The 16,909-nt window shown below is 42.5% G+C and overlaps 1 pseudogene; it reads left to right on the forward strand.

Annotated features, from left to right (window-relative positions):
- The first annotated feature begins 2,982 nt into the window (after positions 1–2,982).
- Positions 2,983–16,909, forward strand: part of LOC112577705 — a 48,663-nt pseudogene continuing 34,736 nt past the window's right edge.

A 16,909-nucleotide genomic window follows, 5' to 3' on the forward strand; every position in this document is an offset into this window, starting at 1 on the left:
CATCCCACCCTTCTAAATTGTTGAAGAGCCCCTCTTTGAGTTCCCTGAGTGATAGGTCAAATTTCCATTGACTATCTATTTTACATATGGAATTGTAAGTTTCCATGTTACTCTTTCCATACATCTCACCCTCTCCCCTCTTCCCCTTCACCCGTGTCTCTAAGTCTGTTCTCTCTCTTTCTCCATTGCTGCCCTGCAAATAAATTCATCAGTACCATCTTTCTAGACTCCATACATATGCATTAGTATCAGATATTTATATTTCTTTTTCTGACTTACTTCACTACGTATAATAGGCTCTAGGTTCATCCACCTCAATAGAACTGAAACAAACGCATTTCTTTTTACAGCTGAGTTGTGTTCGTTTGTATATATGTACCACCACATCTTCATTCATCTGTCGATGCCCATCTAAGTTACTTCCATGTTCTAGCTATCATAAACAGCACTGCAATGAACATCAGGGTGCATGTGTCTTTTTCCATCTTGGTTTCCTCAGGGTATACTCCTAGGAGAGGGATTGCTGAGGCATATGGTGGTTTATTCCTAGTTTCTTAAGGAACCTGAATACCGTCTTCCATAGTGGTTGTATCAATTTACCTTGCCACCAGCAGTGCAAGAGGGTTCCCTTTCCCCCCACACCCTCTCAGGCATTCATTGTTTGTAGACTTTTTGATGATGGCCATTCTGACTGGTGTGAGGTGGTATCTGATTGTAGCTGAGCAGTAAAGAATCTGCCTTCAGTGGGAGACCTGGGTTTGATCCCTGGGTCAGAAAGGAGGGCATGACAACCCACTCCAGTATTCTTTCCTGGAGAATCCAATGGACAGGGGAGCCTGGAAGGCTTCAGTCCTAGGGTGGCACAGAGTCAGACATGACTGAAGTGACTAAGCAGCAGCAGAGGTAACAGACTTCTGGATAAAGGCCATTCTGCCTGGTGTGAGGTGGTATCTCATTGTAGTTTTGATTTTTATTTCTACTGTGTTTTTTTACCAAATCAATGTTGACAATATAGGGCTTGAGGCTTAAAAGTATTGCTACATTTGGAATGTCAAGTTGATCTGCAAGGGACATTTCAAGAGAAGCAAAAGCATGGGAAATAGTAATAAATATGTGGGGCTATAATAACAGCAGTTAGCTTTAGTGATGTTTTAGTAAGTGCAAACAATTTTGCATAGCTTAATTAGCATGTGCAGAGTGCCTTTATGGCAACTGTACTTGAAGTAACATAAAGTAACGGTGCCCTGTTTGAAGGAGGCAGCTATGGAAGGCTATAAGAAGGGCCTGATCTCTTAGATGTGGCAGCCACTGCTTGGTGATGCAGCACCGTGTTTGAATTCAGCATCCTGGTTCTGTCATATAGAAACTGTGGGATCTTGGCAAAACCTGTCTTCACCAGGTTAAAAGTAGGATATTTCTTCAAAAGTGATTAGGAAAACTTCATGCAACTCATTGTTATCACCCATTCCAGCAGAGTATCTCTGAGGGTCTAACACAGCAATATGTGGATCACTTACTTGGAACTGCTGGTCAAAGAGGAAAAAAGACATTAAATGTATAAGTAGAAGGTAAGAACTGTATTTTACAGAAAAATCATGTTTTAAGAAATTAAAAAGGGGGAGATGCCGGGAGCCAGTGTGAGGAACTCCGCCTGTGGCAAAGGTCATGAGGAAGGAGGCTTGACATATGCAAAGGCAGGATCGAGCCTCAGGAGTCCTCCTGGAAATTCTCGAGCATCTATCCCCAAAACCAGAGTCTGCCTACTTTATTGCTTTGTGCTATCACCTACACCTCTGACTTTACAGGGGGCTGTCCCCCACCACCATCTCTCTCTCTGAAAAAGAGTTAACTTACAGCTCCAGTTAATTAAGTTCCTGGGCGTGACAGGAGTGTTTTGGTTGACAGACCCCTCAGAAGGCTCTCTAACTTGACTGACAGGTTTACCCAGACTCCTACAGCTATGTATACGATTGTTTACAGTCTGCCAGCTGAGAGAGGCACGGGAAGCTTAAGATATTCAAATAGTATAGAGCCTCTCAGAGAGTTAGAAATTGTTAGGATAGAACTAGTAGAAGATTTCATTGTTGAGCCAATGCTTGCTGCCAAGTTTCCACATCCCCTTTATTGTATCCTTAGAAGTGTATCAGTTAATATAGTAGGTATGTAGGAAAAATAAGTAGTGGCCTTGGTGTTAACAACTTTAGACCCTTAAGGTAATAAATTATTTCCTTTGTTGTAAACCCACTGCACCTTTGCCCTATAGGAATGCAACTTTATCTAACACCTTCGGAGGATGGCGCCAAACTTTAAAATAATTACTCTTAGAGAAAATAAGTCTTATGGTTGACAAACCTTTGTCAGAGTCATAAAATGTTAACAGGCCTTCTGGCCAGAAGATGATGTAAATCACCTAAACCATTTGCATACAATAAGTTTGCAGAAAAGAAACCCTGGTTTCGATAAGGATCAAAGACTGCTGACTTTTCATGATCTCACACCCCCTATTACCCTCTATATGCAACTTAGGGTATAAAAGCCCCTGTTGAAAATAAAGCTACGGGCCTTGCTCACCGAACTTGGTCTCCCCGTGTCATTCTTTCTTGTTTCCTTTTCCTCCTTTTCTCTTCGGTTCTTCCTTCATGCCAAAGTAATTTGGAGCACAGGGGTCCTCTGTGATCACTTATTTGCCTGGTCTTCTAAGACCCACTCAAGAAGGTGCCTAAGGTGGGGCACCTTCTGCTATTCGAGAGGGCACCTGTGACCTCCTTGGTCAGAGCAAGTTTGGTGTCATGAACTTTATTCATTTCCCATGTAAACCAGTTATTATTGAGCATCTAATAAATCTCTCAGCCTTTGCTATCCCTTAATCGCCAACGCCATCATCCCGAGGGAATCCCTGGATCCAACCGGGGCTGGACCCTGGTAAGTGGCACCCAAACCAGGCTTCCAGTCAGTTAATCCCCCTAATTGTGCAGTTTTCGGATGGCTAGGACACCACTCAAGGGTGCCCGGGACCCCCTGCATAAGGTAGGGTAAAGAAGGGTGGGAAGTAGTGAAATCTTTTCGAAGAGAAAAGTAGAAAAGATAGTACATTTTCTGACATGGGTAACACTGAAACTAAAGAACGGCAACTCTTTATACGAGTAATCTTGAAGTTGTTAAGTAAAAGAGGAATTAAGGTTAAGAAAACTAATATTCAATCCTTTTTTACATTTGTACAAGAGCAATGCCCTTGGTTTCCACAAGAGGGCACTGTTAACCTAGATATCTGGGGAAAAGTAGGGAAACAGCTAAGAGCTTATTGTGCTCAGCGCGGCCCAGAGAAAATTCCTACTAACACCTTCTCTCTGTGGAATATGATTAGAGATGCTTTAGATTCCGCTCTTGAATCTGGAAAGGGACTCACTAAAAAGGAAACTAAAAATGAAAAAATACCAGATAGAAAAGAAAGTGGGCTTGAAAAGGTACCTGTAGAAAAAGGCAATGAAAATGAAACGATACCTGATAAAAAAGAAAATGAAAATAAAGAGTCCATACATACCTATCAAGAACTAAGGACTGTATTAGCTGCTATGAAAACCAGCAGTCATAAAGATGAAAAGAAAGATCAGCTTTCCCCTCAAGACGAAACAGCTTTAGAGGAGGCAGCAGCTCCATATCATTCTGATGAGGATCGGCCTCTCCTAGCAGAAAACATCCCTAAATAAGTAAGAGAAATATCCCCAGTCAGGCCATCCGCTCCTGAGAACTTTGGAGAAACATTCCCAATTAGGCCATCTGTAAGATCTGGGTATCAGACAGTCAGGGCATCTCCAGAACAGGAGAGGAGATGCTCCCGCTCTCCCATTCCTCCCCGCCCTTATGGAAATAAAAGGCCCCTATCAGGAGTTCCCTGGAGGAGGGTCCTCTCGGGCCCTGTCAAGGAGATTAATCCCTACATTGAAGCCTGTTTTCCAATAGTGTATGATGCACATGGTACGGGAAAAACCCCTTACTGGGAACCCATTTCAATGAAAATGATAAAAGAGCTTAAACAAGCTTGTGCTACATATGGGCCTACAGCCCCGTATACTATAACACTGTTAGAGGCCTTAGCGGCCAAATGGATGACACCTCATGATTGGAAATCAGTTGCTAAGGCTTGCCTATCTGGAGGGCAATTTATGCTTTGGAAAGCTGAATATTCTGATGCTGCCCAACAGCAGGCTGATGCCAAACGCAGACATGACCTGAGTCATATTACCAAAGATATGATAGCAGGAACTAATGCATTTGGAACACTGGGGGATCAAATGACTCTAGACACAAGGATTCTAGATCAAGAGACAGGCTGTGCCCTTAAGGCCTGGCAATCACTGTAAAAGGAAAGGAATCAACATCTTCCTTTTCAAACATCAAACAAAAACCAGAGGAGCCATATGAGGACTTTGTAGCACGGCTTATGGAAGGAATTCACAGAGTAATTTCTAGTAATGAGGCAGCTAACATATTGATAAAACAATTAGCATTAAAAAGTGCTAACTCTACTTGCCAGACTATCCTATGTCCTATAAAAAAATATGGAACACTGTCAGATTTAATCAAGCAATGTGCAGATGAGGGCCAGCAATGATGCAGGGTGCTGCCATAGCAGCACCCATAAAAGGAGATTCTTATCAGCAAGTAGTTCAATCTTTTCTTACAGGCAGGAATTCCAATAATCAAGGCCGGAATGCTGGCTCGTCCAGAGCCTGCTTTTCTTGTGGTCAGGAGGGGCACTTTATATGCGCCTGCCCCCAAAGAACAGCTAATTCTTCTCAGCCAAACCCTGCCTCCATGGGTATGACTCCTAATCTCCCTAAATCACTTTGTCCTCATTGCCAGAAGGGATATCATTGGGCTAAAGCCTGTAGATCAAGATTCCATAAAAACGGAACCTCGCTAGTTCCTGACCAGCAGTCGGAAAACGGGTTGAGGGGCCAGCCTCAGGCCCCGATAACGACTGGGGCAATGGCAACAACAATTAACCCATTCATACCCTTCGTCCCACAACAGAGCTCATCAGAGCAACCCCAGGCAGCCCAGGATTGGACCTCAGTTCCACCACCTCAACAAAATTGACACCAGATAGTCCCACTATAAAAATCCCTACCGGGATTAGAGGCCCATTACCAACAGACTTGGTAGGAATCATATTAGGCAGAAGCTCTTTAGCCATGCAAGGACTACAATTGTCCCTGGAGTAATTGATTCAGACTCTACAGGAGAAGAGAAGGCATTGGCACTCTTGCCTGGAAAATCCCATGGATGGAGGAGCCTGGTGGGCTGCAGTCCATGGGGTCGCAAAGAGTCGGACATGACTGAGCAACTTCACTTTCACTTTTCACTTTCATGCATTGGGGAAGGCAATGGCAACCCACTCCAGTGTTCTTGGCTGGAGAATCCCAGGGACGGGGGAGCCTGGTGGGCTGCTGTCTATGGGGTCGCACAGAGTTGGACACGACTGAAGCGAATTAGCAGCAGTAGCAGCTACAGGAAAAATTCAAATAAAGATTTCACCCGCAACTAAAACTATACAAATTCATAAAGGACAAAGAATAGCTCAGCTTTTACTTTTACCTTATCACACTGCCATAGGGCATGCTGCTACTCAAAGTGAGAGACAAGAAAGAGGGTTTGGGTCTAGTGATATGGTCATTTGGGTAACAGAGATTACTCAGAAATGCCCTATGAAAACTATCTTGGCTTATGGCAAGTCTGTTGTGGGGCTGTTAGATACAGGGGCAGATGTTTCCTGCATTGCTGGGAAAGATTGGCCTAGTTCCTGGCCAATGCATACAACTGAAAATAACTTGGTGGGAATAGGGAGAGCCCAGGCAGTAGCTAAAAGTGCAAAAATATTAGATTGGCAGTTTGAGAATACCTGTGGAACTTTCCAGCCTTATGTAGTTCCTTCACTCCCCTTTACTCTATGGGGGAGGGACGTGTTATCTCAAATGCAAGTGCTACTTTTCAGTCCCGATGAAAAAGTGACCTCTCAAATGCTCCATATGGGCTATGATCCATCCAAAGGATTAGATAAACAACAGGAAGGAATAATTGAGCCAATTTGTCCAACCCCTCAACAGCTACATACTGGATTGGGATATCCAAATTTATAATGGAGGCCATTGTTTTTGCTGCTGACCCCATTACATGGAAATCTCAAGACTCAGTGTGGGTAGAACAATGGCCTCTGCCTCAGGAAAAATTACTGGCAGCTAAAATGTTAATTTCTGAACAATGGCAACTGGGACATATTGAGCCCTCCACTAGTCCCTGGAACACTCCTATTTTTGTTATTAAGAAAAAATCTGGCAAGTGGCAACTTTTACAAGATTTAAGAGCTATTAACGCCACTATGGAAGATATGGGGGCCTTACAACCTGGGCTTCCTTCCCCAGTAGCCGTCCCAGAAGGACATAATATTATTGTAATTGATTTGTAAGACTGTTTTTTCACCATCCCCTTAAATGCTCAGGATAAAAAGCGATTTGCCTTTAGTTTACCAGCAGAAAATTTTAAACAGCCTCTTTTAAGGTTTCAATGGAAAGTGTTGACCCAGGGAATGAAAAATAGCCCTACTTTATGTCAAAAATTTGTTAATGCAGCTATAGAAGATATTAGGGCTAAATATGAACAACTGTATATGATTCACTATATGGATGATATTTTAATAGCTCATCCTGATAGAGCTCATTTACAAACTGTCCTCCAAGATTTGACCCAGGCATTGACAGCCAGAGGCTTAAAAATTGCCCCAGAAAAATTCAGGTCAATCCGCCCATAACTTACTTAGGAAGGGTTATCAACTAAGAAACAGTGACTCATGCACCTTTATAATTAAGAAAATATCACCTTGTTACTTTAAATGATTATTAAAAACTTTTAGGCGATATTAATTGGATTAGTTCCTATTTAAAACTAACCACTGCCTAATTAAAGCCTGTTTTTAACATTTTACGCAGGGATCCTGATCCAACTTCTAAAAGACAATTAACTGCTGAGGCTCAGGAGGCCTTAGACAAAGTAGAAGCAGCTTTATCTGATAGCTATGTAAAAAGAATTGATTTACAAACAAACTGGCAACTCCTCTGCCTGGCTACTCCAACAGCACCTATGGGAGTTTTATGGCAAAAAGGACCCCTAGAGTGGATCCATTTTCCTGCTTAAGTTAAAAAGGTAGTGGCTTCTTATCCAGGTTTAGTGGCTACTTTAATATTAAAGGGAGAAAGCAGAGTATTGAATTATTTGGTAAAGAGCCAGCAGAAATTGTAATTCCATATAATAAAGAACAGCTTGATGCTCTTCTAATGTTTGATGAAAATTGGCAGATTACTATAGGAAATTATTTTGGCCAAATTCTGCATCATTTACCTTCACATGTTTTGCTAAATTTTATGTCTGAACATCCAGTTATTTTCCCTGTTAGATGTAAACACTCCCCCATCTCAGACGCTCAAATGGATTTTACTGACAGGTCAGCTAACGGTAGAGGTTCTATAGTTACAAGAGATCAGCATAAAGTTTTACATATGCAGGAGACTTCAGCCCAGAGAGCTGAACTCACAGCTGTTATAGAGGCTTTTGTTATGTTTGCAGAGGAGGAATTTAATGAAAGTGAAAGTGGAGAGTGAAAAAGATGGCTTAAAGCTGAGCATTCAGAAAACGAAGATCATGGCATCTGGTCCCATCACATCATGGGAAATAGATGGGGAAACAGTGGAAACTGTGTCAGGCTTTATTTTTCTGGGCTCCAAAATCACTGCAGATGGTGACTGCAGCCATGAAATTAAAAGACTTTTACTCCTTGGAAGGAAAGTTATGACCAACCTAGATAGCATATTCAAAAACAGAGACATTACTTTGCCAACAAAGGTCCGTCTAGTCAAGGCTATGTTTTTTTTCTGTGGTCATGTATGTATGTGAGAGTTGGACTGTGAAGAAGGCTGAGCACCGAAGAATTGAAGCTTTTGAACTGTGGTGTTGGAGAAGACTCTTGAGAGTCCCTTGGACTGCAAGGAGATCCAACCAGTCCATTCTGAAGGAGATCAGCCCTGGGATTTCTTTGGAAGGAATGATGCTAAAGCTGAAACACCAGTACCTTGGCCACCTCATGCAGAGTTGACTCAATGGAAAAGACTCTAATGCTGGGAGGGATTGGGGGCAGGAGGAGAAGGGAACGACAGAGGATGAGATGGCTGGATGGCATCACTGACTCGATGGACGTGAGTCTGAGTGAACTCTGGGAGTTGGTGATGGACAGGGAGGCCTGACATGCTGCGATTCAGGGGGTCGCAAAGAGTCGGACACGACTGAGTGACTGAACTGAACTGAACTGACTCTCAGTATGTGGTCAGGCTGTTTCCACACATTGAGACTGCGGTTCTGCCTGAGAACAAAACTGCAATATTTCACTTGTTAACTTAACTGCAGCAGCAAATTTGGAAACGAAGCCGAGCATATTTTATTGGCCACATTCGGGCTCATTCTGGATTGCCTGGACCTTTAAATGCCTTAAATGACCTGGCAGATTCACTAACTAAATTCACAGTGACTTATGCTTTTGAAGAAGCCCAAGCTTCTCATTCTCTCCACCATCAAAATGCTACTGTGCTAAGATATCAATTTCAGATTCCTCGAGAATCTGCTCGGGAGATTGTTCGTTCCTGTTCTCATTGTCCCACTGCTGTGAATAGTGTACCTATGGGAGTTAACCATCACGGTTTCAAACCTAATGCACTCTGGCAAATGGATGTAACTCACATCTCTTCGTTTGCAAAATTGGCTTTTGTCCATGTAACTGTGGATACCTTTTCTTATGTTATTATTGCAACTGCTTGTACAGGGGAAGCAGTTAAAGCTGTAATACAACATCTCTTTACTTGTTTTTCATATTTGGGCCTGCCAAAAACTTTGAAAACTGACAATGCTCCTGCTTACACTTCTAAGTCTTTTCAGGAATTTTGTATAAGCTTTCAAATTAAACATAATACAGGCATCCCTTATAATCCACAGGGACAAGCCATTGTGGAACGAGCACATCAAACATTAAAAATCCAAATTCAAAAACTAAAAGAAAGGGAGTCTAAGTATAGCTTTCCTCATCAAATCTTGCAACATGCTCTTTTCGTAATAAATATTTTAAATGCTGATTCAGCCGGAACTACAGCAATGCTTTGCCATTGGTGCCCAGAGCAATTGAATGCAAAACCATTAGTTAAATGGAAGGACCTCCTCTCCGGACTATGGAAAGGTCCTGACCCATTGTTAACCAGTGGTCGAGGATATGCTTGTATTTTTCCACAGGATGCAGATTCTCCGATTTGGATACCGGACAGACTGATTTGTCATGTCACAGCTCCCCAGGCATCTGGTCCCTCCGCTGCCACGACCACAAAAAAGGAAGGGACGTCCTCTACCTCCACTCCCTCCACCAATACAGGAAGCCCAGCTGGTCTCAAGACAAATGACGCCAGAGATTCTGGATGAACAGGAAGAGGAACCACCCACCAGACAGATGTCACAACTCTGTATGAGATATTGTTCCCCCTAATTCTTTACCTTGAAGGAAATTACCAGGATGTCCTACAAGGGGCAACTCAACAAGCTTCCATACCTACCTGGGGACAGATTAAGACGCTCTGTCACCAGGCACAAGGGATAGCTTCCCTGCAGGGCTCTCCTGCCTCCCCTGAGAAGGTGTTTATTGCTATGCTTGCCTTATTATCTTGCCAGGTAAGCACCTCCTTCCCCACTCCTGAAAAGTATTGGGCTTACTTCCCAGATCCTCCAACCTTTCAAGTAGTTACTTGGAACAGTGACCTTTTACGGGTCCACACAAACCAGCCTCAGTTACTGGAAGGGTCATATACTTCCCATACAACAGATAAATATCTATTAATTTCAATTTTACCTTCAGGTGATTAACAGATGATCTTCCTGTTTGCTTCAACTTCCCCAACAATATAGAAAGCTTTATTACTCCCCCTAAGGAAGGATGTATTTGAGCCTCTAAAAAAGCAATTCTGACCCATTCTCCAGCCTCAAGTATTGAACTTAGAGGGCATCTAGCGGTTTGGATATTACAGGCTCATATACTCGGGGCCTTTGAACCCCACAAAACTGTATTCCATAGACCCCCTCCTGGATATCCAAGATGTTATAATATCGAGCCTTCAGATATCATATGGAACACCATAGATGATCGTACAGGGTATCCGATTTGGAAATCTTGTACTTATGATTCGAGAATTGATTATAGAATACCAGGAGGATGAAATTACATGATTCAAGACTGGAGTAACCCAGGCCCAGGTACAAGCCCATTGTTCCTTGGTGACTTTCTCAGTAGATATTATAATTGGAAGAAAGACTTGGTTCATTGGCCATTAAACATCACTAGATGGCATAATAATCAATTTGTTCCTCCTATATTGTCTTATACAACTAAGAACAGAACCTTTTGGCAGCCAGAAATTTGGAGGGCCCTGGCTGCCACTGCTCCCATTTCCTTATTCCATCCAGATAGCAATTCTACTTATTCCGTTTTAGCTTGTCTACCCTCACCTTATGTTTTTCTCTTTACTAATGACTCCAAGAGACTAAATGTATACATGAATTATTCAGGCAAACTTACTATAGTAACTTGTGAACAATGTATGCTTTCATCTTGTTTGACCCCCCAATATAATGTTTGTTCTCTTGTGGTGTTAAAACACCAACCCTATCTCATGATACCTGTAACTGTGCCTAATTACTGGAATGATAATTATGGTTTGGCTGTATTACAACAACTACAGGATTTGATGTGAACACGATGGTTTGTGGGCTTACTTATCTTGGGAATAGCAGCTTTAATAACTGCAATTACTTCTGTTATTGCGGCAGCAATATCATTGACTAACAAGTACATACTGCTCAATATGTTGATACTATGTCCAAATATGTTTCTTTAACAATGGCAACACAGGAAGCTATAGATAAGAAGTTAGAAACGAGGGTAGATGCCCTAGAGGAAGCAACAATACATATTGGGACTGAATTGCAGGCTTTAAAAGTGAAAATGGCATTGTCCTGTCATGCCGACTACCAGTGGATATGTGTAACACCTTTGAAAGTAAATGAGACAGATTATGACAGGGAAAAAATTAAAAACCATATTTCAGGTGTCTGGAACAGCTCTGACATTGGTTTAGATTTAGGGAACCTTCACAATCAAATAGCAACCATGGAGCAATCCCGATTAGATTTTACTGCCACTGGAACAGGAAATGACTTCTTTCACACTTTCTCTAACTTCATTTCAGGAAAGAATATTCTGTCTACTGTTTTTAGCTATGCTGCTGTGGCTGCTTTAGTTCTGCTTCTTATAATAATTCTTTCCTGTATTGTCAGGTTTCTTCGGCAGAACATTCAGAGGCTCGTGACTGAGCTGCATTTGACTGTTTTAAGAAATAAAAAAGGGGGAGATGCTGGGAGCCAGTGTGAGGAACTCCGCCTGTGGCAAAGGTCATGAGGAAGGAGGCTCGACATACGCAAAGGCAGGATCAAGCCTCAGGAGTCCCCCTAGATTCTCGAGCATCTACCCCCAAAACCAGAGTCTGCCTACTTTACTGCTTTGTGCTCTGACCTACACCTCTGACTTTACAGGGGGCTGTCCCCCACCACCATCTCTCTCTCTGAAAAAGAGTTAACTTACAGCTCCAGTTAATAAAGTTCCTGGGCGTGACAGGAGTGTTTTGGTTGACAGACCCCTCAGAAGGCTCTCTAACTTGCCTGACAGGTTTACCCGGACTCCTACAGCTATGTATACGATTGTTTACAGTCTGCCAGCTGAGAGAGGCACGGGAAGCTTAAGATATTCAAATAGTATAGAGCCTCTCAGAGAGTTAGAAATTGTTAGGATAGAACTAGTAGAAGATTTCATTGTTGAGCCAATGCTTGCTGCCAAGTTTCCACATCCCCTTTATTGTATCCTTGGAAGTGTATCAGTTAATATAGTAGGTATGTAGGAAAAATAAGTAGTGGCCTTGGTGTTAACAACTTTAGACCCTTAAGGTAATAAATTATTTCCTTTGTTGTAAACCCACTGCACCTTTGCCCTATAGGAATGCAACTTTATCTAACACCTTCGGAGGATGGCGCCAAACTTTAAAATAATTACTCTTAGAGAAAATAAGTCTTATGGTTGACAAACCTTTGTCAGAGTCATAAAATGTTAACAGGCCTTCTGGCAAGAAGATGATGTAAATCACCTAAACCATTTGTATACAATAAGTTTGCAGAAAAGAAACCCTGGTTTCGATAAGGATCAAAGACTGCTGACTTTTCATGATTTCACACCCCCTATTACCCTCTATATGCAACTTAGGGTATAAAGCCCCTGTTGAAAATAAAGCTATGGGCCTTGCTCACCGAACTTGGTCTCCCCGTGCCATTTTTTCTTGTTTCCTTTTCCTCCTTTTCTCTTCTGTTCTTCCTTCATGCCAAAATAATTTGGAGCACAGGGGTCCTCTGCGACCACTTATTTGCCTGGGCTTCTAAGACCCACTCGAGAAGGTGCCTAAGGTGGGGCACCTTCTGCTATTTGAGAGGGCGCCTGTGGCCTCCTTGGTCAGAGCAAGTTTGGTGTCACAAACTTTATTGATTTCCCATGTAAACCAGTTATTATTGAACATCTAATAAATCTCTCAGCCTTTGCTATCCCTTAATCACCAACACCGTCATCCTGAGGGAATCCCTGGAACCAACCTGGGCAGGACCCCGGCACCAGTCCATTTGGGGGCTTCCCTGGTAGCTCAGTTGGTAAAGAATCTACCTGCCATGAAGAAGACCCAAGTTTGATGCTTGGGTCAGGAAGATCTCCTCAGGAAGGAAATGGCAACCCACTCCAGCATTCTTGCTTGAAAAATCCTACCACCAAAGGAGTCTGGTGAGCTACAAATACCCATGGGGTCAGAAGCATCGGACACGACTTATGAGGAAAACCCCAAGCCAGTCCATTTTAGTTCACTGATTCCTAAAATGTTGATGTTCACTCTTGCCATCTCTTGCTTGACCGCTTCCAATTTGCCTTGATTCATGGACCTAACATTCCAGGTTCCTATGCAGTATTGCTCTTTACAGCCTTGGACTTGACTCCCATCACCAGTCACATCCACAGCTAGGTGTTGCTTTTTCTTTGGATCCATCTCTTCACTTTTCTGTATTTATTTCTCCACTGATCTCTAGTAGCATATTGGACACCTACTGATCTGCTGATGGGGAGTTCATCTTTCAGTGTCCTATCTTTTTGCCTTTTCATACTGTTCATGGGGTTCTCAAGGCAAGAATACTGAAGTCGTTTGCCATTCCCTTCTCCAGTGAACCATGTTTTGTCAGAATATTAAAGCATAACCTGTCTATCTTGGATGGCCCTTCATGGCTTGGCTCGCTCATAATTTCATTGAGTTAGACAAGTCTGTGCTCCATGTGATCAGTTTGGTTTGTTTTCTGTGATTGAAGTTTTCAGTCTGCTTGCCCTCTGATGGATAAGGATAAGAGGCTTATGGAAACTTCCCGATGGGAAAGACTGACTGAGGGGGAAACTAGATCCTGCTCTGATGGGTGGGGCCATGCTCAGTAAATCTTAAATCCAATTTTCTCTTGATGGATGGGGCTGTGTTCCCTCCCTGTTGTTTGTCCTGAGGCCAAACTATGGTGGAGGTAATGAAGATAATGGCACCTCTTTCAACAGGTCCCATGCATGCACTGCTGCACTCAGTGACCCTGGCCGTGCAGCAGGCCACCTCCAATCCTTGCCTCAGCCAGAGACTCCTGGAAAATAAAACTAAAAAAGGTAAAAATACAGACACACACAATCATAATGGCTAATTCCATTAGTCATTAGAGTTCTGATATCACATATCCTGTCTCTGGAGAACTTCTGTGTGCACTCAGAACATAATTGAGCATGGAAGTAATGTTTAGAGTTGTTGTGAAAAGAGTTTTGACTTCTTGGATCCCCTGGCCCAGTGGGTCTCTGGACTTCAGGAATTCTCAGGGCACACTACAGAACCACCACTTTAAACCATTGGCATGGTTGGATGTGAAATGATAAAGGGACCCTTGTGTTGACACGGGGTTTAAAGTTTCACTTTTACATTTCTTGCTTGTTTCTTTGATTTCTCTAAAGAAATTTTGACCAGAGAGTTTCTTTTTTTTTTTTTTTTAAAGCAAATATTTCTGTGTTGCATTCATTCTTCCCTCATGGTGCTCTGTGCTCTTTGGATCCAGTGTGGTGCTAGACATCCTATTTTTATGTGGAAACAATTGGCCACCCACAAGACTATCATGTCTCATATAAGTTTATGATGTCTATTCAGGGCTTAAAAAATCAGTTCTGAAGATATTGATAATCTGAGGAAAAACCATCTCATTGTAATTAAAGGTGTCATTGGTGGTGGTGTTCAGTCGCTAAGTCGGGTCCAACTCTTTTTGAGCCCATGGGCTGCAGCACGCTAGGCCTCCCTGTGCCTCACGATCTCCTAGAGTTTGCCCAAGTTCATATGCATTGCATCAGTGATGCTATCCCACCATCTCATCCTCTGACATCTCCTTCTCCTCCTGCCCTCAATCTTTCCCAGCATCAGGATCTTTTCCAGTGATTCAGCTCTTCACATGAGGTGCCCATAGTATTGGAGCTTTAGTTTCAGCATCAGTCCTTCCAGTGAATATTCAGCATTGATTTCTCTTATGATTGATTGGTTTGATCTCTTTGCTGTCCAAGGGACTCTCAGATGTCTTCTCTAGCATCACTGTTTGAAAGCATCGATTCTTTGGCACTCAGCCATCTGTATAGTCCAACTCTCACATCTGTACATGACTACTGAAGAAACCCTGACTTTGGCTGTACGGACCTTTGTCAGCAAAGTGATGTCTTTGCTTTTTAATGTTGTCTAGGTTTGTAATATTAATTAAAGTAGCAGCACTCATTAAAAGTGTTTTTAAAACCATTGTCTCTAGAGCACACAGTATTACAAGGCGTAATTAAGTGTAAAATAAGGTAGATATACATTTTCTTAATAATATATTTGTATGTTGAAAAATAGTCATGCATGGATAAGAGAGGAGGACTATAAAGAAAGCTGAAAGCAGAAGAATTGATGCTTTTAAACAGTGGTGTTGGAGAAGACTCTTGAGAGTCCCTTGGACTGCAACAAGATCCATCCAGTCCATCCTAAAGGAAATCAGTCCTGGGTGTTCATTGGAAGGACTGATGTTGAAGCTGAAACTCCAATATTTTGGCCACCTGATGTGAAGAGCTGACTCATTTGAAAAGACCCTGATATTGGGAAAGATTGAGGGCAGGAGGAGAAGGGGACGACAGAGGATGAAATGGTTTGATGGCATCGCTGACACAATGGATATGCATTTGCATAGACTCCAGGAATTGATGATGTATGGGGAAGCCTGGTGTGCTTCAGTTCATGAGGCTGCAAAGAGTCAGACACGACTGAGTGACTAAACTGAACTGATGTTGAAAAAATAATTATTGGTAAAGTTCTTATGGAATACAGAATATGTAATAGAAGTTGAGTGAATCAAAATCAGTAATCAGTCAGTCAGTTCCGTCACTCAGTCATGTTTGACTCTTTGTGACCCCATGAATCGCAGCATGCCAGGCCTCCCTGTCCATCACCAACTCCCTGAGTTCAATCAGACTCACGTCCATTGAGTCAGTGATGCCATCCAGCCATCTCATCCTCTGTCGTCCCCTTTTCCTCCTGCCCCCAATCTCTCCCAGCATCAGAGTCTTTCCCAACGAGTCAACACTTTGCATCAGGTGGCCAAAATACTAGAGTTTCAACTTTAGCATCATTCCTTCCAAAGAAATCCCAGGGCTGATCTCCTTCAGAATGGACTGGTTGAATCTCCTTGCAGTCCAAGGGACTCTCAAGAGTCTTCTCCAACACCACACTTCAAAAGCATCAATTCTTCGGCACTCAGCCTTCTTCACAGTCCAACTCTCACATCCATACATGACCACTGGAAAAACCATAGCCTTCACTAGACGGACCTTTGTTGGTAAAGTAATGTCTCTGCTTTTGAATATGCTATCTATGTTGGACATAACTTTCCTTCCAAGGATAAGCGTCTTTTAATTTCATGGCTGCAGTCACCATCTGCATTGACTTTGGAGCCCCCCCAAAATAAAGTCTGACACTGTTTCCACTGGTTCCCCATCTATTTCCCATGAAGTGATGGGACCAGATGCTATGATCTTCGTTTTCTGAATGTTGAGCTTTAAGCCAACTTTTTCACTCTCCACTTTCACTTTCATCAAGAGGCTTTTTAGCTCCTCTTCACTTTTTGCCATAAGGGTGGTGTCATCTGCATATCTGAGGTTATTGATATTTCTCCTGGCAATCTTGATTCCAGCTTGTGTTTTGTCCAGTCCAGCGTTTCTCATGATGTATTCTGCATAGAAGTTAAATAAGCAGGGTGAAAATATACAGCCTTGATGAACTCATTTTCCTATTTGGAACCAGTCTGTTGTTCCATGTCCAGTTCTAACTGTTGCTTCCTGACCTGCATACAGATTTCTCAAGAGGCAGATCAGGTGGTCTGGTATTCCCATCTCTTTCAGAATTTCCCTCCGTTTATTGTGATGCACACAGTCAAAAGTTTTGGCATAGTCAATAAACCAGAAATAAATGTTTTTATGGAACTCCCTTGCTTTTGATGATCCAGTGGATGTTGGCCATTTGATCTCTGGTTTCTCTGCCTTTTCTAAAACGAGCTTGAACATCAGGAAGTTCAGCGTTCACATATTGCTGAAGCCTGGCTTGGAGAATTTTGAGCATTACTTTACTAGCATGTGAGATGAGTGCAATTGTACAGTAGTTTG

The sequence above is a fragment of the Bubalus bubalis genome, chromosome 20, assembly GCF_019923935.1.
Source record: "Bubalus bubalis isolate 160015118507 breed Murrah chromosome 20, NDDB_SH_1, whole genome shotgun sequence".
NCBI classification, from domain to species: Eukaryota; Metazoa; Chordata; class Mammalia; order Artiodactyla; family Bovidae; genus Bubalus; species Bubalus bubalis.